Here is a 24,659-nt window from a genome sequence, read left to right on the forward strand (position 1 = left end):
GGTTATCATACCGTCAGAATCTTATTCCGCCCCATAGTGTGTATAGGTTATCGCAAAATGTGGCGAAAATCCTACTTGACAATAATAGTTTGATTAAGGCGTTTACATGTCTGTACCGCACTTCAAAAATACAACTAAAATCAGCATACTTGACATGTCTTAATCCGATTTCTGTTTAGTTTAATTATGACTTAAGTCAGATTAAGGTAATCAAAAAGTATTGTCTTAATCATATTAAAATCTGAGTATTGATGTTCATGTAAATGTACTCACTGACACATTTTGATCAAAACAAAATCCAAAAGCTTTTTTTTTTAATGTAAAAGTAAAATTTGCTGGCCTAAAGCCGTCAATAATACATTAGGGCTTTCAGATATAAAAAATAATAAATAAAAGACATGGTCACAATTAATTGCCAGCTTTAATGCCCTCATTTATTTCAAACACAGTTCATTCTTTCTTTGAGTGCAAAAAAGATGTTAGAAAAGGCTGAGTGGCGATATACTGTTCTCAAACCTTCTTACCCCGCTGCAGTAGGTTGGGTTGCCTCACTGCTCGAGTGTCCCTTTAAGCAAGCCACTATAGGGTTCTCACAAAACTGGAATTTGTTACCAATCAGTAGGCCCACTCGGAATCTGCGCGCGCAAAATTCTGCAGATTTTTCACATATTTCCCGCAGATTTATAGCCCATCATTAATTCTGTTTATTTACTTGAGTAAATGTGTGTAAATCTATATCTATTCAGTTTTTAAATTAATTACAGTAATATTATTGACTAATATGAAAATGTTCATCTGATTTATGTACAATGCAGTTTGTACAGTAATATTTTCTGTCTTTTAGTAGATCTATTATTTGAAAAACTTGCTTTTTTTACCAAATAAGGAGAATCTAATTGGATTTGCATTTTAAACATTAAATAAAAGTTAAAAAGGTATTACTTTTTATTTCATATATTAAGGTTTTAGTTATGATACTGCCAAAATAATTCCGCAGAAATAGCAAATCGGTACTTAAATTTTAAAAACGTCCATTTCTCGCAAACATTAGAGCACATTCTTAAACATTTTTTTTGCCATTGTGTTCACGCGCTCAACAGATATGACTGTGAGTGGCGGTGAAGGTCATCAGTTCACTGAACTCACCACTGTTTACTGAGTGTAAACACAGATATAGGGACACTAGAGAGTTTCGTCACGTCGATCAGCTGGTTTGTCTATAAGCTGACATACCAGCGATTTGCTGATGAATCATGGCTTTAAAACCTCTCCATTGGCAATCACACAGGTGCAGATACATCGGTACCAGCTCTGCTAATCGACTCTCCTGTGTGTTCATGTTGCTAATTTAGTGTTGTTTTGTTGGTTGTTGATGTCATCCTGTCTGACCTCCGTAGATATAAGATAAGAATCAATCGCACGTCAAAGAAGGCGGAGTCCCAGTACACACCCACCAATTGTGCTATCACCACAGACCAATTGTAGTTCAAAAGCCAAAACGAAATCTAACATAATCTTTGGTAAGCTGTTTCGAACTGCCGAAACTAACTCAAAACGAACTTCGTTTAGGCCAGATTCTGTTCTAAATTACATAATTTCAATTCGTTCTTCAATATTATTTGAAGTATACCTAAAATGCTAGAAGTAAAGCACACTTAATTGGTTAAAACCAACTCAAGCATGGTTTAAGCTCTAAATAATTCTGTTTCAGAGTAGACAATCTACAAATCTGTGTTACTGACAAAGTGCTGCATATAATCCAGACTATTCCACTAACATGCTTTAAAAGCCAAATGATGGGTATTTAGTCGCTGGTGTCATTTGCAAAAAGTGCTTAGATTAACACAAACAGGAAGAGACAAGGCATTAGCAAACACTGTCTGTCTGCCTGCTGCATCCTTGTGTCTCCTTTCAGTTCGATGCGATAGATTGAGAGCTATGCGATATAAGAGAGACTCTGAACAGTGGGAAAATCCAGTTTCCAGTATCATGTAAATATTCAAACGTCCAAGATAATATAATCCCTCTTCTGTTTTCGGCCAGTTGAGATGAAAGGGGTCATTCCTTCTGAATAGAGCACTTGACTGAATGTGGGCAGTTGTGTGACTGCCTGTGGCTTGATGGACTATCAGTAACAATCTGTGTTATTGTAAGACGTTTCTCGTCATTAGCAAAGGCACTTAACTGTAAGTGGGCCGTTATCTGAGACACAGTCAGAGTTTACAACACTTCACCAGCATTCTGAAGAGTAAGTTTCATCATGGTCTTTGAAACGCATCACTGCAAATAGAATGAATCAAGTTCATTACAGCATCTGTGGTTCCAATGAATGTAATGATACACACATACATACACACATGCACACACACACATTGATGACACACATACATCCATTGTGTCATTACTTCCTCAGAAAGGAAGGAAGGTGCCTTGATTATAGGTAGATGCTTGGGTTTCTAGTGCACATCTGAGCCAAAGTGACAGTTCTTAAATATTTCATTGGTCTGAGATGTCCTGAGGGAAACCTTGCTGGAACTGTATAAACCTGAAAAGATTTGGAAGAATACTACACCATTCTTGGGCAAGTTTACCTCAGGACCTGGTTAATGTTTGATGAGAGACTAGACGGAATTAGGCTACTGCTTTATGGAGTTAAGAATAACTGGACTTACAGCCGTAAGAATGAGGAACTGGATATGCCGGGATGTACAATTTTAGGATTCTAATAGAAATATGTTGGATGGTTTATATATGTAATGATAGGGCTGTACGATTAATTGACAAGTAATTCAGAACCAATAATCGATCTAATTTTTCCAGGTCATTTTTTTCAATTACTTTCCCTACAGCGTGTGGAGTCACAGGACGCTGCTCTGTTTGTTACTATTGTGTTACTTTGCACTACATTGGCGACGATTGGAATCTGCGCCAGAGACATGCCTGTCAACCCTTCCATTTCTCCCGGGATTCTCCCGTATTTTACAGTTCTATCCTGCTATCATCCTGTAAAGGTATTTTCCAGTATTTCTCCCGTATTTTCAGTCTTTCTCTGAAGGGTGGCAATAAATATTAAAGAGTCGGTCCTCCCTATACACAATCCATACCGCCGAACCACAAGGGGCCACCCCTTGCTCTTAAATGCAAGTCTGTTCTGTGCTTTCTCTTCGTTTAGGCATGAAAACACTTTGAAATATATATAAAAATGGCAGGATTCCTTTTTCTTTTCATTACAGGTGCTGTCGCCCCTCCTATGCAATCCTCAAAACAGTCATATAGTAGTGTGAGACTGTCAGCTGATGCGCTCCATAGTGATAAATAGACGCTGTTTCCCAAACAGATTCTGTACACGCGATTTGAAGCAGAGCAAAAGTCTGGGTTTTAAGTGCGTGTTTGAACAGACATTTACACATAATTAATAATAATAATAATAATAATATCGATCTTGGTGGGTTTTTTTTTACACAACTACTTTTGTCCTAAATGAGCATAAAAGGTTAAGAAAGCAATCAAATGCTTTCTTCAAGAGGTTAGACGTGTGCATTTTTAAAGTGACACTTCTGTTATTTAAATGTAATCAAACTAAAAATCCAAAGAAATGACATTCATTCGTTGATCGTTAATCAGAATGTGTAGGTTATACAGTGAAGAAAAGATTAATGAGATTGGATAACTTGATTATATTTCTTTATAATAGCTATTAATTTTAATAAGCTGAACTGTTTGCTAATCTTATTAGCTACTAATGTATACTATTTTTTTTTTCTTTTGTAAAAAATATTACTGATTGTTTAACTGTTTATTTACAATGAAACAGCTCCAGAAGAGCATATTTAGTCCCTTATTATGGTGGGCATATCTCTTATTTTCACATCCCAATGTTGACAGGTATGGCCAGAGATGCCTTGAGATGGCTTATTTTCTATTACATCAAAATTATTATTTAAATAAAACATTTGTTTATAGAAGATGCAAGAAATGCACTGTTTAAAATATTATTTACAGGATATAGAAGAGTTATTTTATTTAGAAGAGATCTTGTCTATTTTCTACTTTTAATAATAAAAAAAACATTGAAAATGTTTAAATTGTAAATTAAACATTGATTCATTTATTTTAAATGAAGTTGGTTTCAGGCAATGTGTGTTTTAATTTCAGTTGTTCAATGCTGATGTTCAATAAATAGAGATCGGTATTGGCCGATAATCACATTTAATAACTCATTTAATAACGGTACTTGCCAATCTGGCCGATCTCATGAACCGATTGCAAGTGTTTGTTTACAAGTTTACAAATGTGAGTGATAGCAGTTACAATATATACAGATGTGGAGCAACCTTTGTTAGCAGTCTATTGGTGCGAATCGTTTGAGTGATAGTCTCTTTGTTGCAGCCATTGTATATCTAGTGTTTGAGCGGTTTTATCTATTATTTTCTGTAAAGCTGCTTCTGGCCATGACATGTCCACACCTAAATGGTTATAAGAGAAGTGTTTAGGGGATTAAATGCTGCATCCTTCATTTATTTGCTTAGATAAGGAGAGATCTCCAATTAAGTATCATACTTTGATGGAAAATGTGCTTAATAAATTATAAAGCTTGAAGCATCAGAATTAGTATTTGTTATCAGCCAATTAACATGACAAGGAAACGGTACTTGGTATTGGCTGCAAAAATCTTGATTGGAGCATCCCTAAAAGATAGGAGATAGTGTGTGTTTCCTTCAATTATTTTAAAATCAAGTAACTTGTCAGTGAATTATGAGGCCAAAAAAATTAAATAAAATAATTGTTCATTAATCATAATCGAGTTAAAATGTTCAAGTAATTTGATTTTAATTTAATTGAGTTTTTGATTTTAGGCCAAATCGCCCAGCCCTACGTAATGTGTTGATGACTAAATTTACATAGAAAAATGGTTGACTGTAGTTCACCCAAAAATGAAAATTAACTTATTTACTCTCTGTAATGTGGTTTCTTTATTCTTTTGAACGAAAACGAAGATATTTTTAGGAATCCTGGTCGGTGGTTCCCATGGACTTCCATAGAAAAAAATATTATGGAAGTCAAGTGGTCTCTGCAACAATTTTTAAAAATATGATCTTTTGTGTTTAACAGAAGACAGAAACTCCCAAAGGTCCCTTCTCCGAAAATAACTTTCATTTCTAGGCGAACTATCCCTTTAAAGCATTTTATCTGTCATGCACTAAGAAAAAAAACTGACTATACAGAAAAACTGACTTTATATGAGCTATTTATTGATTATCAGCCATAATATGAAAATAATTTAAATAGTTTCGGAAGTAGCATGATAATAAATACAATTTTAAATATTAATTTAAAAAATTAGCTTTTAGCTTAATTTTGATACCAGTTAATTCCCAACAATGTGACAGACATTTGTTTGTATTGTGCTGTACAGCTCTGAGTGAGACAAATTATCATAATTTAAATAAAAAGTGAAGGACTACAGGAATAGTTCACCCAAAATGAAAATTCGGTCATCATTTACACACCTTTAATTAGTTCCTTCATACAGTCAAACACAAAAGAGGACATTCTGAAAGGGGGGTTCGGGTTGTTCGGAAGACCCAGCCCTCACTGACAAAGGTCAAGAAATTGTCCCATACGTGAGCTCATTTGTCCTATTTTGAATGCTATGCCATCATAAATAGTTAAAATGACTCATCGAAAAAAGACTTGAAGACCAAGCCGAATACTCTGTCGCATAGGTGTGACTTCAGCTAATCAGTTTTGGCCAATGGTAACATATTTTTCATGCGCCCAACATCCAGCTGTGCAAGAAAACACACAGTCTGACACCATTCATGATTTTTAAAACTTTTGTTTTACAAGAGAGGCTAGAGAATTTTTGAAAATCTAAATCATTATTATTACGTTTACAATTTTTATTATTCAAATGGCCAAATTCTGACTGAGGAAAGTTGAATGGGCTGGCCAGTTTGCTGTTTGCCTAATAAATGACAATAGGCAACGTTTTTAATTTTATTTAATTTTAAACTTTTTTTCCTAATGATGCATAATACATGAATACATTTGTATTGTAAAAATATTTATTTTCATATTTCTTTATTCTAAATCTTTAGGAAATATTTTGGTACATTAAAAAGTGTGGTTATGATGACCATCTGACAAGCTAATTCAGCAAAAAAAAAATAGTGCTTAAAATGACACTAAAATGCAACAATTAAATATCATAATTAAATAGAAAATGTGGCGAATATCTGCAAAAAGGTCCATATTTAGAGAAAAATAAAACCACCTCTTTCAGCAAGCTGGCTATGGGCCTGGCTACCATATATTGACATCCATAATACTCTTTCCAGCATTATTCTAAAGTTTTAATAAATTAATTAAAACTCTTTAAAAAAATTAAATAAGTCTAAAATAAGTTTTTTTGTGTTTAATAGAAGAAAGAAACAGGTTTTGAACAAATGAATCGTAGGTAAATGATGATTTTTTTTGTTGCAGAACTATATCTATTTACTTAATTTAATAGTTTGTTGACTGAATGAGGGCAGATCGAAATGCTTGCATGATTTTAAAAATAAAACACATTCATTTTGAATTGATGAATTTTGATTTTATCATGTTCTTGTTGTGACTTGCAAGCACTGTAAGTTCTAGAGAAAACAAACAAGTGGTTTTGGCCTTGAAAGTGCTGCTGAAAATGCTGATGTAGCTCATAGGGGTCAACTGAGAACAAATAAACTACTACAAAGAACTTCGGGATTGTGCTTCACGGCCAAGTAGAACTGAATGGAGGCCTCTTCAGAACGATTATTTATCACCCTGAGATTGTGTCTCTGGTGTGCGAAAATTCCCTGAACAGCCCCTTTCTCCACCTCTCCCTGGTTACTCTACACCTCCCTAGTTCTGGATTAAGGAGTGGAGATGTTCTGTCTTGATGATACATGCCCAGAACCTCCCACAACTTTTGACTCACGCTGAACAAAAGCTGCTCACTCACTGAAACAGTGGTCTTGATGCAGAAACGTACGACACATATCATTAATTTGATTATTTCACACCCAGATGCTGTAGTTACATGGATGAAATCACACTTAATTTACACGTTTGGAACTTTGAGGTTTACAACTTCCCTCTTCCAGCACAAAAATACACAATTATTCATGTAATTCAGTGTCAAACTCACTTTTCTCACTCCGTCTGACAGGATATGAGGGTCTGGGGTTAGTTTTATATTGAGTGGAATTTGACTCCCCAGATTCCATTCAATATAAAAAAAAGGAGGAGGAGGAGACAGAGGGCCTACTATGCTCCTTTGTGACTGCTCAGTGTTAATTCAGTAGGCCTGTGCTGGTGTCTCAGTGTTTACTGTCATCTGAGGAGGCCTTTGTTAATATTTTATGAGAGCTGAACTGACCACATGGAGTTCAGATAACTGTGCAAAAAGATCCTAGAGAGAGGTAATTAACTGTGAATCATACTTTTAAAGACTTGTAAGGCATCATATAATGCAAATGATGTCTCCTACTCAAATATGTAGAAGAAAATCCATGAAAGATTTACATTAATTAAAATATTCACACTATTTCACAGATGAGCAGGGGATTTTGTAATGACGACATCAAATGTTGCTGCCTTTTGACATTTTTAAAATGGCAACACACGTCAGAATACACAACTCGGAAATTAAAATGGTGATACAATGCCAGATTGAGCAGCTTTTGGTTTCAATTTTCAGTCAGAGCAATAAAAAAATTATGTTAGATACTGAAGGTAATCCACACCTTCTGGCAGGATGTAAACAAACATGCTGACACTTGTCATGATCCCATTGCCACACTCTCAGAAATAAAGGAATGCAAGCTCTCACTGGGGTGGTACCTTTTCAAGAGGTACACATTTGTACTTAAAGGGTCTATATTGGTACCTCAATAGTATATATTAGTACCTAAAAATTTTAAGAGGAACACTTTTGTACTTTTTAGGTACTAATAGGTACTCTTGAGGTATTAATATTGACCTTTAAGGTACAAATTTGTCCCTTTTAAAAAAGATACCACCACAGTGACAGCTTTCGTACCTTTATTTCTGGGAGTGCACTGATGGAGAAAATTCAAGCTTATTTGAAGAACAATGGTCTGTCAGTTTCCCTTGTATCTTGAAAGATTAATGGTACGACTAATGTTCCTTATTACTGGAAAGCAGAAAGACTTAAATCTCTTTTCTAACTGCATTTCAATTGTACAGTACTCGTTAGTAGTACAAGGGCTTGACGTCATTGATGCAGATTGAACTGAGCACCTGAAGAAATGCCTCATTCACACTAGCAGCGACTTTAGCTGCCTGACGCTCTGGGTGGCAATCTGCTTCAAACGCAGGTCTATGTCGGTCTAGAGCACGGAGATTACAACCGGCCTCTGAGCGAGCTGAGAGAGAATCCTGTGAGCTCTACTGGTGCTCCTATTGGCTGTCGCTCATGAAAGTCACTCTTTATTTGCATAAAGTTGAAGTATTCTCAACTTTGTCGCATCGCTCGATATGCCATCCTGGTCGCCAATGATAGCTGTCGCTGGTTTAGACAGAGGTCGCCGAAAGTGGTTCACTCTTCGTTGAAATGAATGGTCGCTTGTCGATTTGCCACTGTGAGTCGCTCGTAGTGTGAATGAGGCTTAATGGTGATAGATCAATAACAGCTCGGAATCACATCCTTTACTATACAAGACAATAGTAAATTAGCCTCGTTCACACTCTAATACCAGTAAATATCCATAAAATTACCCAAACTACTTTATTGGTAAAAAAAACAACAACAAAAAACACACACATCACACAGGCAAGAATTTTCAGTAATTTCTCCAGAATTCATTCAGACGCCTATTCCATATTAGTAAATTGACAGAATAAACCAAAAATTATCTCTTAACAGCTGCACTTACATTTGTAAACACAAAGGTATGCATTTTTTGTCAATGTTTTATTAATATTTTAAACTTTAAGGTTTTGTACCAGAGACAACACCAAAATACTAACGTTGTCAAATGTAAGCAAATCGTAAGCATTTTGTTCCACTAAGGAACATACAAGCATTGTCTGATTAACAAGCAGCAGCTAAATGTCTCTGAACAAAGGATTCAATGGCTTTTATTTTCATAAACAGCTCTGAGCAAATGCGTCATCTGCATCAGAATGAGCAGGCATCTCACATCAGCACATTCTGAACTTCTACGCTCATACCGGCAATTTTCCTTCTGCGTTCACAATCAGCAGAATTTCAACATTTTACTGGTCACGTTACTGGTAACTTCTTAAAAACTCACCTATGGCCTCTATATAGCAATTTACCAGTAATTTTCTGAAAAAGTCTGATTGCTTGAAAGAGACTTAAACCACTGCGTGGCCAACTCTGAAACCCTCCACCTCCCCCAGCACCACCTGTCTATCTGTTTATACAGCAGCAGCATATCTTACATGCTCACACAAAATACACTTACAGATCTTTAACCATGCTAAAATACACAGTAACAGTAAAAGTCACAGGTTTCTCAGAAGTCTAAGATGCAGTTTTGCAGCTATAAATTGGGTAAAATTGGGTGAATTCGGACTAAGGGCCCATTTTCACTGAGTGGTACGGTATGGGTCAATATGGGTCACCTTTATCAGGTTTGCATTTCCACAGCCAAAAGGGTACCAATGATACGGCAGAAAGTTTCAGTCGATGTCATTAGCCTACTGTAACATCTACAATTATATTAAATAAATAAATAAATAAATGCAACATATAAACACATACAGACCCTTACAGACTCTGATATGTTACCAATTACAGATAAACTACACACAGCATACATTTAGTCCTTATTTGGGTTCAAAAACAACACACAACATATAGCCTACAGTCAGTGCAAACCTCTCATCTGTATCTTTAATCTTCACCAGCACATGTAACCTCTTGTTAGAAATTAAGTCTGTCATTCCGAGTTTATAATAGTCCAAAAGGTGACGATAATAGTTAAACATGGCGGTTTGTTCATATTTTAGGCTGCTCCTTTGTTTTTTCAGGCTTATCTTTCGTTTTTTCGTGCGTCACTCTCAAGTTCGTCTGTTTCTAAAAGTCTCAGATGTCAGAAGCACTTCAATAACCACCAATTGTACAAAACTGTACCATACCATACCACTCAGTAGAAACAGGCCATGACTGTCAATGATTTTATGGTTCATTAGGCAAAAAAAGTGATTGAAAGTGATTCCAACTGTGATATTTTGTTCGATTATCATTCTAATTGTATTGTGGACTTTTTTATTCTTATAGAATTCGAACTTTTATTATAGTAACTTATAGATAACTTCATAGTTATCACCCAATGATGTGAAATGGACTTTACGTCTAGCTTCTGGTTTATAAACAATTAATGTCCAAAAGAGTTAAAGAGCAAATGGCTTGGCCCTGTGCAGATTGTGAAGCCATCAGACCATCTTATCCATCTCAGCCAGCTGGTCATTCACCACAGATTTCATATAGCTTTGAATCTTCATTAAAGATACATGACACATTAGGGACTACAGATATGGGAGCGAGTGTGTGAAGGAACAGCCTGTGACGCATATGCTGGGATCACAGTCATCAAATGCAACAGACATAAATTATAGAGTAAGGTAAAGAGACAGAAATGGAAAAAGATAAAGATGCTAACTGATCTAACAAATCTGTCAAATTAAAGCAAACGGACATCCAGGGAATGGTGCTTATGGGTAATCTTCTCTGTCCCCTCTGAAAGTGTATTTATGAAGAGGGGATCACGCTGCCCCTTGCTGTCCTAATGTAGGACAATATCAGGGATTTGTGCCTGTAGGGGGATTAACGGCTATGTGTGAGCCCAAATGCTGTAAATCTCATCCTAAAACCAACGCCAGTCAGTCGGTAAAGCAACCAGCTGGCCCCTGACTGCACTACTAATGTGCACAACTCAGGAACTCCCACAAAGAGCAAATGCCACATCCTCTCTGTGTTACTATCAACTACAACTGACCCATAAAATATATATAAATAGATCATCATATGCTCCTTCATCTGTCCAGATTCACTTCACATTTTATAAGTGAGATAAAATAGATGTTTCCTTGCATCACAATCATCCTGTTTCTCTGTGCCAGTCAGACCATGTCCTCCAAAATCCAACTGGAATTCAATTGGCACAAAACTGGACTGTAATGCTGGTTAAATCCGTGTCATTTAATTTTGCTGAATTTAGCTGCTTCTTTAAGAGATAAGCCACTCAAGGGGGACATGACTTTCTGCTTCCCTGCTAACCAGACTAACAGGAAAGGGTGTATCTCGGACAATGTTATTTCCTTAATAAACACATTATTTTGTTTGACACTAAACTCTAAAACTACTTAAGTAGAAACCACAAGAAAAAAAATTGTGGTATATCTTGTATTTCTGAAAGCACTAAAGAGAAGTCAGCTTTTTGGCTGGCCTTAATGTTGGGAAGTAAATAAAACATGGTACAGCCCCACCCTGACGCATGCACTATCATAACACACAGAGATTTGCGGTAAAAAGTTGGTTTTAGATTCGCACATTCTGACTTTGTGCTGAATGATATCATTTAAGAAAAGTACAATTTGCAAACTCTAAACAGTGAAATCATATTACAAGCCAATGACTATCAAAGTACAACACTGTTTACAGTAAATTGAATAGTGCTTACGTTGTTTTAAAGTCATACTTAAATGTGATTTCAGACCGAGTATTCAAATTAGCGTGGTAAACAATATAGGGATAGTTAAAATGAACGAATGTGCGGATATAAAACCAACATTACCTCAATTACCCAGAGGAGCTACATAAAAAAAATTGTATAAATTATAAATGTAAACTTAGTTTATACTTTTCTGAACATCTCAGCAGGGTCTATACCAGTTTGTTTAAATTTATAAGCCACAGAAGGCCCCACAAGGGGTTACAGGTGAGGCAGAACCAATGGTTATATGTTAACAGTTCGCCTACACATAAATATTTGCTTACTATTCCCCAGTATAACATTACACAATAATAACAATTAATAATAGCAATTACATACAAAATCCAATTAGAAAGTAGTCATTAATTATCAATTAAAGGGAAAATCTCCTAAAAATTGCCATATTCTTTGAAAAGATTACGAAAATGTGTAAACGTTGCACACATACATAACAATCACAAGCTAGCTAAATTTTGAGAAAAGGCAAAGTCTCAAAACTTCCTTACTGAGCAAACCGTAACATCTGTTCACTACTTTAAAAACAGCAAAAAAGTCATTGTTTATCAAGTTAGCATACATTTTTTATCTAAAAATCATTAGCATTTTGTTGAAAATCTGTTTTGGATTTCAATAAATGGATTAATTGTGTTGCGAAACAGACCTACTAGCAGTTATTTTTAAAGTTGACGTTTCACTACAGAATGACTCCCACTTTAAGCGGTTTTTTAATGTTTTTTTTCACTCAATGAAAGTAAAAATAACAGATTGTCATCTCCCATTGTATTCCATGGAAGAATGAACGTCCTACAGGTTTCGATGAGGAGGGTGAGTAAATAATGACAGCGTTTTTACCTCAAAATGAAGTCTATCTTATGAAGCCTACTTTAATCTTTAAATGTGTATTAGTTTGTAAAATATGAGTTGGCCTTTTACTAGGATATTATTAAACATGTTTAATGTCAACTGTTGACATTTGAAAGTGTGGCGGTTTATGTTTCTTTGTTGAGTAGCTATACCTAACATACAGCGAAATGTTTATAGAGTGTGCTGTGTACAAAAACACAGCGAGTACTTGCTTTAAAGTATATTTTAAAGCTGAATAAATGCTTTTAAGTTTTAATCAGCTGTAACCCGACACACGGAAGTTGGACGAATGTCGTACAGGTAGGTAAACCAACACCAACAACCCAGATCTCCACAATACACCACTTTCCCAAGAGATTTCCGTGCGAATTAATGGCTGCCTCTTTAGTCAATGTTATGAACTAGCTAAACATTATAAAGTTTAACTTAACATCGTCCACACTCGAACACAAAATAAAGCAAGCGTAGTCGTTAACAAATAGCTCTATACATATATACAATTAGTTTACCTTTAAACACTCGTCTCCAAACACTGCTGCTGACAGCGATCCAAGACTTATTTAGTTTTCCCCACAGCAGAGTTCCAGGGAGTGCGACACTTTCTCCTGCATTCAGATGAGGCTGAACAATGTGTGTTGGGAGAGAGGGCAAAGTCTCCTCCAAAGCTCCGCCCCCGATACTATACGAGTCCCGCACCACACCCAAAACCCACACCTCCCCACTCTCTCACCCACACTCCCGAATAAACACTCGGGATTACGCTGAAAATCTCATCGTTCGCTTTGGTTGTGCGTAATTTTAAAAGTAGGCTAATAAAAGCTCATATTTAGGCATAGCGTAATTTAGCATACTTTTTCTCTTTTTCTTTGATCTGTTTGTATACAATAAGTCAAAACCTTAACCCAAGCAATAACTGCAGTATACAGTAAAAATATCACATAATATATAATATAACTGTATATAACTTTTATTATAGACATATAAAATATAGCATTTTCTTTCTTTCTGTCTGTCTTTCTTTTTTCTTTCTTTCTTCTTTCTTTCTTTCTTTCTTTCTTTCTTTCTTTCTTTCTTTCTTTCTTTCTTTCTTTCTTTCTTTCTTTCTTTCTTTCTGTCTAATCAGTAACGAATGATAAGTATTTCACTGTTGTTTTTCGTAAAGATTTATGCTCTTCTCGAAAATGTCCATAAATAAGTGGTTTTTGTAAGCAGTGAGATCTTCTACCTGTAGGCCATATTCCTACATCAGCGGACACACCTTTGCATTACGCAAAAAAAAAGGCTTTGCTTCATGACTCATGCAGTTCTCAGACAATCACTATGATGATCTGTCTCTCTTATCAACTCTTAAACTCTACACTTAACCAATCCATTTGGAAAGAGCTTTTATTCTAAAGCTGCACTTGTCAGGGTTCAAAAACTTTCACTACACACAGTCTAAGTGAAATCGGTCACAATTTATGTAAATGTTTCATGGGCTCATTTTACATCAATTTAAATATATGTGTTTATCCAACACCAAGCTGCAGGTGTCAGAATCCTTTTGTATTTATTCTAATGCTGGGAAAGATTAATCACGATTATTCACATCCAAAATAGAAGTTTGTTTGTATGTGTGTGTATATTTATTGTTTACATATAAATGCACACATGCTTGCATATGCTTGAGAATGGTTTTATTTATATTTAGATATGAAATATTATGTATATAATGCAAATTATACGTACATTTTGAATATCTTAGCATTATATACATTTGTTTTGATATTAAATATACAATTGAAGTCAGAATTATTAGCCCCCCTGAATTATTAGCCCCCCTGTTTATTTTCCCCCAATTTCTGTTTAATGGAGAAAAGAAACATTTTCAACACATTTCTAAACATAATAGTTTTAATAACTAATTTCTTATAACTGATTTATTTTATCTTTGCCATGATGACAGTAAATATTATTTTACTAAATATTTTTCAAGACACTTCTATACAGCTTAAAGTGACATTTAAAGCCTTAACTAGGTTAATTAGGTTAACTAGGCAGGTTAGGGTAATTAGGCAAGTTATTGTATAATGATGGTTTCTTCTGTAGATTGTCGAAAAAAATTACTAAAAGGGGCTAATAATTTTGACCTTAAATGGTTTTTAAAAAATTTAAAACTGCTTTTATTCTAGCCAAAATAAAACAAACAAGACTTTCTCCAGAAGAAAAAATATTATCAGACATACTGTGAAAATTTCCTTGCTCTGTTAAACATCATTTGAGAAATATTTAGAAAATAAATTAAAAGGGAGGCTAATAATTCTGACTTCATGATTTGCGCCCTTGTACTGTTAATACTATTCAAAGAAGCTCTCTGGGGGTCCCCAAAGTGCATGGGCCCTTAGAATCATCATAATCATTAGCGTCTCTGCTGACTTGACTATATATACTGCATTCACGGTGACGCGACTTTGGGTTAATTGGTAAGTTTCTGGTCTTTCATCGAACCCACTCCCCTCTCTCTTTATTTTCCAGATTCATATAATCAAAAACACATGAAAAAGGCTCCCGAAAATGAAGAGCCTATTGTATGTTAATTGGAAAGTGTATAAAATTTAATTTCCATAAAAAGATTCTTAAAGACTTGTGTCCACTACACAAGGTGTTTCTCAGCAGGACACAAACTGTCAGGAATTAATTAACTGTAACATCATTTTAAATGAAGTTTGGACATCAGTGTCATTAGTAATGGGTGAAAATAGAAAGTTAATCTTTGGCATTCAATTTACATTGAATCAGTACATTATCAAGAGTTTGATTTGTATATTTAAATCAGTTCTTTAACATCAGTTTTGATGCCAGTGTAATGACTTTTCAACACCAGTTGGCCAATAGGCTGTGCTTAGACCGTTTGTGGCTATCAGTGTTGGGTAAGTTACTTCAAAAAGTAATTAACTACTAAATTACATTATTAAAATGTGATTTGTGAAATGTAAAATGTGTTTAATTTACTTTTAGAATTACTTTGTCTGAAGGGACATTTCTTGACTCATTACTCCTTCAAATCCCTTTAAATCTCAGTGCATAGACAATAGAATTTAAACTCACAGTTCTTTAATGTTTCAACATAGTGACAGCACATTTCATATGTACCATACATTGTAATCAATTTCCTATTCAATTTGGTTTCAATTCATCAACTTGACAAATGTAACCTTCTTTAGATGAAAGAAAGATTCAGTAAAATATATTTGCATAACAAAACACAATTAATCTGCTTCTTTGAATTGATTCACTTGATTAACTGAATTGCTGAATTTCTTTACAGTTTTTAAGGCAAGTAGATCGTAAAGAACTGTAATTAGATTACCTAAAAATGAAAAGTAATCCCCTATACTTCACTAAATCTGTGAAAAAGTAATTTAATTACAGTAGTTGTTACTACAGTAAGTACTAACATGAACAAAGAATTAAGAATGCAACATTTATTAATCATAGTTACTGTTAATTTCAGCATTTACTAATGCATTATTAATGTCCACAGTTGTGCTTGTTAACAGTTAATACACTGTGAGTTACCAATAACTAACAAAGAATGGCTGAATTTTCATTAGTCAACATCAACAAAGAGAAATACAAGATAAATAAAAGATAAATACAAAGATAAATTTACTAGAAATAATAAATAGCAAGTAATGTGCATTTATATATCACATTTATTGTGCACACTAAAAAATGTCAGTGATTTTTCAACGGTAAAAAATCTTTAAAAATGCTACAGTAAAAATTCTGTAACCTGTTTAACAGTAAGTTTCTTTATACAGTGAATAACCATTTATCTCCCCAAAGCGCTTTACAATCATACCAAGGAGGACTCTCCACCTCCTACCCCCCAGTGTGCAGCATCAATCAACAATGCCAATGGTGTAGTTGTTGGTGTGCCGACACATTGCACTCCGGTGTTTGCGATGACCTGAGTTTGATTCCCACCTTGAGGTCCTGTGCTGATTCTTTCCCTCTCTCTGCTCCCCATGCTAAATTGTCTATACTCTCTACTGTCCTATTAGTTAAATGTGTACCTCGAAAAAAATATACAACAACAATGGGATAGTTCACTTCAAAAATGAAAGTTCTGTTCTTTACTCACCCTGTATTTGTTCCAAACCTGTTTGAGTTTCTTTCTTCTCTTAAACAGAAAAGAAGAAATTTGGAATAATGTAGAAAACTGATCGTATCAATGGCTACCAGTTTCCAAAATATCTTCTTTTTTTGTTCAACATGAATAAAAACCTCTTAAAAAGTTTGTAACCAATGAAGGGTGAATAAATGATACATACATTTTTATTTCATCATCTTAAAGCCCTTTTAAAAGTCCAAACGATTCTTGCTTACAATGAATATCCAACTTAAAATTGTTGGGCAACTGTGAGCACAAAGTACTGCGCTTGACTCGATTTAAATTGAGTCTTTTTTTCTTTTTTTACAGTGTACCAGTAGCATTTATATTTTACCATAAGATTAAAACCCACTGATTCGCTTGTTAAAAAAATATCTTTCCTGTTTTAAGAAGGTTCTCAAAGAATGCTGGTTTTGGCTTTGAAGCGTGATGCATTTTTCAATGACCTAATTGTTATGAAGTAAGTGATTTAGATTACAGGTTACTGATTCGCACAACATAGTTCAGAGGAAAAGGGGGAAGAGTGAAAAACAAGAAAGAGGTGGAGTAGGGAAAGAGGTGTGGTTGAACCACTCCTTTGAGCTGACAGCCGTAACAATAACAGAAGAAGTCAAAATCAATGTACTCAAATTCAGGAAGTCAAGAAATGAGAAGAATAAACATTCATGTTGAATTAATGTCAGTCACTTTGGATTGGAAAAGTGCTTCTGCTTTGTGACACTTAACCAGGAACAAAGACCTGCTAACAAAGAGCTCTTTCACTCCAGCAATCAATATTGAGGCGTGAGATCAATTCATGGTGTTTCTAAGCTCGACGATGCCAAAATGGATGCTTAAAAAATCAATTAGATGTTTGTTTTGTATGGTTTATAAAAAGAACGGAAGTAAGTTTTTACTTAGAATGTTTAAATAAATGGCGTCACAGTGGCGCAGTGGGTAGCACAATCGCCTCACAGCAAGAAGGTCGCTGGTTTGATCCCCGGTTGGATCAGTTGGCATTTCTATGTAGAGTTTGCATGTTCTCACTGTGTTCGCGTGGGTTTCCTCCGGTTGCTCTGGTTTCCCCCGCAGTCCAAAGACATGTGGTATAGGTGAATTAAATAAGCTAAATTTGCTGGGTACGTGTGTGAAAGAGTGTGTATGGGTGCTTCCCAGTGTTGGGTTGTTGCTGGAAGGTCTTCCGCTGTGGTTCATTCTGCTGTGAATAAAGGGACTAAGCCAAAAGAAAATGAATGTTTAAATAAATGTTAGGTCATTTTATTAAAATAGCATTTTACAATAGAGGAAAATAGCAATGTTATTAAAAATGTGAAAAGAATATAAATGTTTTTAATGTAGTTATTGCACAAAATAAAAGAGGGGTACTGTAAGTACAAAAAATTGTTGTAAATTGTTGCAGTTTTGGTTGCCAGTAATACTATAAAGTTTATAAGTGCGCTGTAAATAAACAACTGAGCTGTAGTTTTACAGCACAACTGTAATTGTTTATTTGCAATACACTTGTAAATTTTACAGTATTACTGGCAACCAAAAGTAGTATGGTGGCAGAGAGAGTTTAATGTGCTGCAATTTAGGAAAACACGTGCAATTACAAAAAATATCAGCAAATTGAGAAAATATCTTCATCCGTTTGACAGCACACATGCTGGATATCGTCACAACGCATACACATTTTTAAAAAACATGCTTTTTTTACAACACAAACAAATTAATAAAATGTGCTACATTTTCCCACAAGGCAAACAAATTAATAAAACGCGCTGCATTTTCTCACAACACAAACAAATTAATAAAACGTGCTGCATTTTCCCACAACGCAAACAAATTAATAAAACGCGCTGCATTTTCCCACAACGCAAACAAATTAGTAAACGCGCTGCATTTTCCCACAACGCAAACAAATTAATAAAACGCGCTGCATTTTTTCACAACACAAACAATTTATGAAAATGCGCTTCATTTTTTCACAACACTTTCATTTAGCATGGAAGACAACGGAAATGTTTCAAGGGGACCTTAAAATGTGACGGACCCAGCTATTTGGGTTATGGGTTATTTAGGCTAATAAAATGCAAAAGACTGGAGAATCAGGATGTTAAAATAAACAAGCAAAAAATTCACCTTTCAAAGATCTCCTACAACTTCACTGAGCAATGGCACAGCGGCACCCGTCACATTTTTAGGTCTCCTTGAAAAATTTCCATTGTGTTCAGATGTTGTTGCAAGGGTTATGAGAAAATACAGCGCATTTTTGTAAATTGTTTGTGTTGTGTGAATGCATAATGTGTATGTTGTGAGGATTTGCAGCACGTGTGCTGTCAAACGGATGAGGATTTTTTGTCATTTTTCTGTTGTTTTTTATTTTCTTGAAATTGCAGCACGTTAAGCTCTCTCAGCCACCGTAAACATTTTCCCAAAATATGTGTCAACGTAAGATTTGTCTTCAAAAATCATTCTATATGCTGGAACACAGAGAAAGTTGTGGCAAATTTAGACTCAACAGCACCCCGTAGAGGATTGAAATGTCCCCAACATAACATAAGTAACGTTAAGTTTAAGTATTAAAAGTAAGAAGTATTTATTCATTTTACAGGACAATGTTAATCAAAAAGTGAATAAACAATGTGTGTGAATGACTGCTGACAATAAAAATAATAAAAAAACACAGAAAAGACAGCAATATGTGTTAGCATTTTTAGAAGCACACTGTGTAATGTTACTGTGGGCTATAACAGAAGGGAAATGGTATGATTATAAATTTGTTTTATTTTAGTATAATATTAAATTTATAACACCAGATTTAAGTGTTTTAATGCAGTGAAATTAAACAGATTGAACTTTTACAGCAGATAATTGCCAGTCACATCCTAAAAAGAAGTTTAACTGTGAACATTAACTGTGATGTTGATTTGATTGTTGATTTGAATCAGTGTGATTCATGAGTTTCTTTATGAACACCGCTATTGCATCAGGGAGTGGTTTATAATAACTTGTAGATTACTCCAGAACATTTATGAAAAGTCATGGAGTGAACAGTACAATATTTTCTGTTGGAATGTAGTAAAATAAATAAAAAATATCCTAAAATAAAAATACAGTTAAAGTACAGGTAATTAAATATGTAAACAATGTAAAACAATGAAGTAAAATATGTCAAATACAAAATCAGCTACACTTTACTTAAATCTTACTCCATTCCTTTTTTCACATTTAAAGGGATAGTTCACCCCAAAACTGAAACTTTCCTGACTAGCTTCTCCAAAACTGCCCCCAAAGTGGTTTAATAATATTTAGATCTGGTGATTGTGCAGGCCATGGGAGATGTTCAACTTCACTTTCATATTCATCAAACCATTCTGTATTGCTGTATGTATTGGTGCATTATCATCCTGATACTTAGCACTGCCTTTAAGATACAAAGTTTGATGTATGCCATTTTGGGGCTTCTCCACACCACAACTTTCCTGGATCTGGGAAAGACAGTGAAGTTATACTTATCAGAGAATAATACATGTTTCACATTGTACACAGCCTAAGAGTTTGTTTTCTGCTGGCACCACTGAAACTGACGTGTGACATTGACACGAGTGACCAAAGGTTTGGCTATAGCAGCCATGTATATTGAGCCTGTGGAGCTCCCAGTGAACAGTTTTAGTGGAAACAAGTTGAGCTGAGGTCCACATTTAATTCTGCAGTGAGTTCAGCAGCTGTGGTTGAATGTTTTTTGGAGACAATAGGGTTAGCACACGGACATCCCTTTCAGACAGCTTCCTCTTGTGTGAGTTTTACATGTAGAAGTACTAACATAAAAATATTAACAATAGTAACAAAATGCTGCTTGGTTCCCTCTTTGACAATACTGTCAAACATGACCCAAAGAGTCAAGTTTGATCTTTCTCCTTAAAAATAAAAACTATGATCTTTACCCTACAAATCTATAAATGATTGTGTCCACAAATCCATCAGTGACCATTAGACTTAGAAAATATTGATGTGCAACATGACAGACAATGTTAATATAATCGGAAAGACAAAAATTAAAAATAGCATAGATATTAACTAGGACTGCTGAGAAGATATTTTGTGTCATCTATGGTCATGAGAAAAAAAAAACAGGCCATGTTAGCCTACCTTACCCCACAGGATGTTTCAAAGAAGCTTTACAATTTTAATTATGACAATAACAATTAGTTATCCCTACCTCATCAAACATGCCAAGTTTAATACAATAGAGGTAGACGCAACAGAAGGCAATAGTGTTGTAATTCAGTACAACTCAATTTAAATATTGACTCGATGTTACAAAATTCATCAATCATGAAACAAAATCTGTCTCAATTCAGTTAAAGTTTATGTTCACATCCAGTAGTTAATGCAGTCAAATATGTAAATTCATACTAAATATGAAGTGTCTTTTAACTAAAGAAGCTAAAGATGGTAGTGGCAAGGAACAAAAGAAAATAATAAAAAATAATAAAAATTAAATTTAATTAAATTTAATTAAACATTTAAATTACATAAAAAAAATAAAAATTTAAGTAAAAAAAAAATTAAATTAAAAATTAAATTAAATTAAATTAAATTAAATTAAATTAAATTAAATTAAATTAAATTAAATTAAATTAATTAAATTAAATTAAATTAAATTAAATTAAATTAAATTAAATTAAATTAAATTAAATTAAATAAAAAAATTAATAAACATGAGAAATCACCACTTTGACTAAAAAGTGCAAAACATTTTAAAATAAAATAAAATAAAATAAAATAAAATAAAATAAAATAAAATAAAATAAAATAAAATACACTTTTGTAAAAATAGTTGCTATTTTATTTTTAAGGTTGTTTCAAAGTAGCTTTACAAGTAATTTTAGCGTACCTTATATTTAATTTACAAAAAACATCAAGCTAAATCTTGTATAACCAACAATATTTAAATGACATTAACTAACATTAAAAACATACGTTGTTATGACTTATTGGAATATAATTTGATACAGTGCAGTACAATACAAAATCTCTGGTTTATGTTCAATATTTCAGAAAAGCCTGTAGTCTGACTGGAGGTCAGAGGTCAACATTCCCAAGCTGCCTTTCATGCTTAGCTCAGGAAGCCAAAATAGCTCAACGTGTGCAGCAGACGCTGACATATGTTTCTGGATCCACTGAATTCAGCTTCACTCATCAGACATGCCTCAGTGAGAGAGTCATGGTGTAATGAACAGACTCATTGTTTTCGAAAAAAAAAGACATGTAAAGGCTGCTTTGAGGAACTTTTGAATGAAAGAAGGTAGTATTGTAATAGAATTGAAAGGTTTTTGATAAATAAAACTGCAAAGGTTTATCTTTGGAGGAGACTGATAAAAATATGATGGCAAATGCAGAAAACAAGGGATTTGAATGGATGGTCTCTTGTGCAATTTTTAAATGCAAACACACAATATTATAAATATCCTAGTCACTTTGATTCAGATGTGAACTACAATGTTGGGAAGAGTATAATTATGTCTTCAACAACCACAGAAATGCAGTCAAATCCGTAGCATCCTTTTCTTAGCTAAATGATTTGACATGAGAGAAAATACATAAAGAGATAGTTCACCCCGAAAAAGGAAAATTCTGCTATCATTTACTGACGCTCCATTTGTTCCAGATTAGTTTCCTTCATCTGTTGAACTCAAAAGAAGATATTTCGAAGAATGAAAGCTGGTAGCCATTGACTTCCATAGTACTTTTTGTTTCTTTTATAGAAGTCAGTAGCTGCTGGTTTCCAACATTCTTCAGACAAAATTATATTGTGTTCAGCAGAAGAAAGAAATCTGTAAAAGTTTAAAGCCACTTAAGTGTGAGCAAATAGTCGATATATTTTCATTTTTGCGTAATCAATCTCTTTAAATATCTGAGCTGGGGCTGCACAATATTAATACAATCTAACATTGTGATATTTTGTTAGTCTTTAATATATATTTTGTGATATGAATACAATTTCACCAGATGATTTTAATATCTCTATTGGAAAAGATCTTATAATTTTAGAATAATTGGAATGAATCTGTATGGAGAGCATCTGCATACAATCTAATAAATAAATTAAAAGCACAAATAAATACAATAAAGAAAAGGTTACAGTATACTAGTCTAACAGTGTTCAGGTGCAGTAATTGAAGAATAAAAATACAAATAATTTAACCTAATTCGTTGTTATTAACGTTACCAAGGGTACAATTCCTTATGCCAAATGCTTTTAAAATCCTTGCAGGCCTCAATCACATGCAAATGATAAATAGTAATACAGACTCAACATTGCATATCCTATTGCAAATGATCACATTGCAATATCGATGCTGAAACAATACATTGTGCAGCCCTAATCTGAGCCTTTTTTTCACCTTTTATTAGACAGTACAGTGGAAAGTATAGACATGAGAATGTGGAAGGATCTGCAAAGAACATCGAGCCGGGACTCAGGTCACCGTGAGCACCTCAGCGCTATATGTCAGCACACTTAGCTATTGGCGCCAACTGTAGCTGAGCCTTTTAAATAAAAATGTTGGCCCTCCAAGACTGTCAATCAATTCAATTTTTAAGAGTTGATGAGTTGTTTACAGATCCCTGAAAATGACTAATGCTAGTTTAAGAAGTCAGTTTGGTTCAGAATACATTTATGTGAATGAATTGCATAAATGTAATGTTGATGTATGATTCCTTTTCTGTTGTTTATGACTGCATATTTTCATGTAATGTAAATTTTAATGTAATGTAAATGTAATGTAATGTAAAAAGTTCTAATGTAATGTATGCATTAATTATAGATTTAAATGAGAATTTATGTGATGATAATATTTGTTTATTTGCACATGGAAATGATAGTGTTACTTTTCAATACTGATGAAACATTTGGATAGTCAATAAGAATTTTAAATGGTTTTCAAAGAAGTCTGTGCTCACAAAGGTTGTTTATTTGAATAAAAGCACACTGTAATTTTTCAAATAAAATTAAATAATGATTTTTAAAAATGTATTTAAATAATACAAATGATTTTTATTTTAAAACGTTTAAAAAGTAAATCTTGGGGTGACTAACTTGCGTTTTACGCCAGTCTTCAGAGTCACATGGTCCATCAGAAAATTACAATTATTTATTCTCTTAGTGCTCAAACCTGTATTATTATTATCAGTAAAAATGTAGATTATTTTTAAATAGTGCATTTACTGTCACTTTAATTATATGTATATACATTTAATACCTTTAATATAGTCTTAATTTTCTATACAAAAGTAATGCAAACATTGTAGACTAAACTTTTAATAGCAAAGTAACTGCACCACAAAACATGGGTATAATTTTGGCAAAAGCCAGCAATACATTGTGGGTCAAAATGGAAGATTTTTCTTTTATGCCAAAATCTATAGAATATTAAGTAGCCTAATGATTGCTTGATGAATATATTTTGTAAATTTTATACGAATACTTATTTATTTGATTAGTAATATGTACTGCTGAAAACTTAACTTGTTCAATATTAAAATAATTTTTAGATACAGATTTTTTTAAAACACTCAGATTTTCAAATAGTTGTATCTCAAACAAGTATTGTCCAATCCTAACAGACCACCACATCAATGAAAAGCCTATTTAATCAATTTATGATATATAAATCTCAGTTAAAAACCCTTATGACAGATTTGTGGCCCAAAGCGTCACATATAATAAAGAATAACGAGTAAATAAATAAAGAGTATCACAGATTTATTTTTCTTTCTCTTTTTAACGCGGAATTTATGGTTAAGTGTCCACTTTCTCCTACTGTATCAGCACATCTGAGATGCTGTATTTAGCTGAACAGCTGAGCATTCCTCAGTGATGCAGCGACCTCTGATGGAGCTCCTGCTCATTTGTCACAGCGGCT

At 34.0% G+C, this 24,659-nt stretch overlaps 1 protein-coding gene across 1 annotated transcript in view; it reads right to left on the reverse strand.

Moving 5' to 3' along the window:
• Positions 1-13,226, reverse strand: part of jupa (junction plakoglobin a) — a 53,431-nt gene extending 40,205 nt beyond the window's left edge. Inside the window, exon 1 of the mRNA XM_056467680.1 lies at positions 13,103-13,226. The gene's annotated coding sequence lies outside the window, so the exon portion shown is untranslated. The remainder of the gene's footprint in view (positions 1-13,102) is intronic.
• Positions 13,227-24,659: the final 11,433 nt, after the last annotated feature.

The sequence above is a fragment of the Danio aesculapii genome, chromosome 11 (genome assembly GCF_903798145.1).
Source record: "Danio aesculapii chromosome 11, fDanAes4.1, whole genome shotgun sequence".
NCBI lineage: Eukaryota > Metazoa > Chordata > Actinopteri > Cypriniformes > Danionidae > Danio > Danio aesculapii.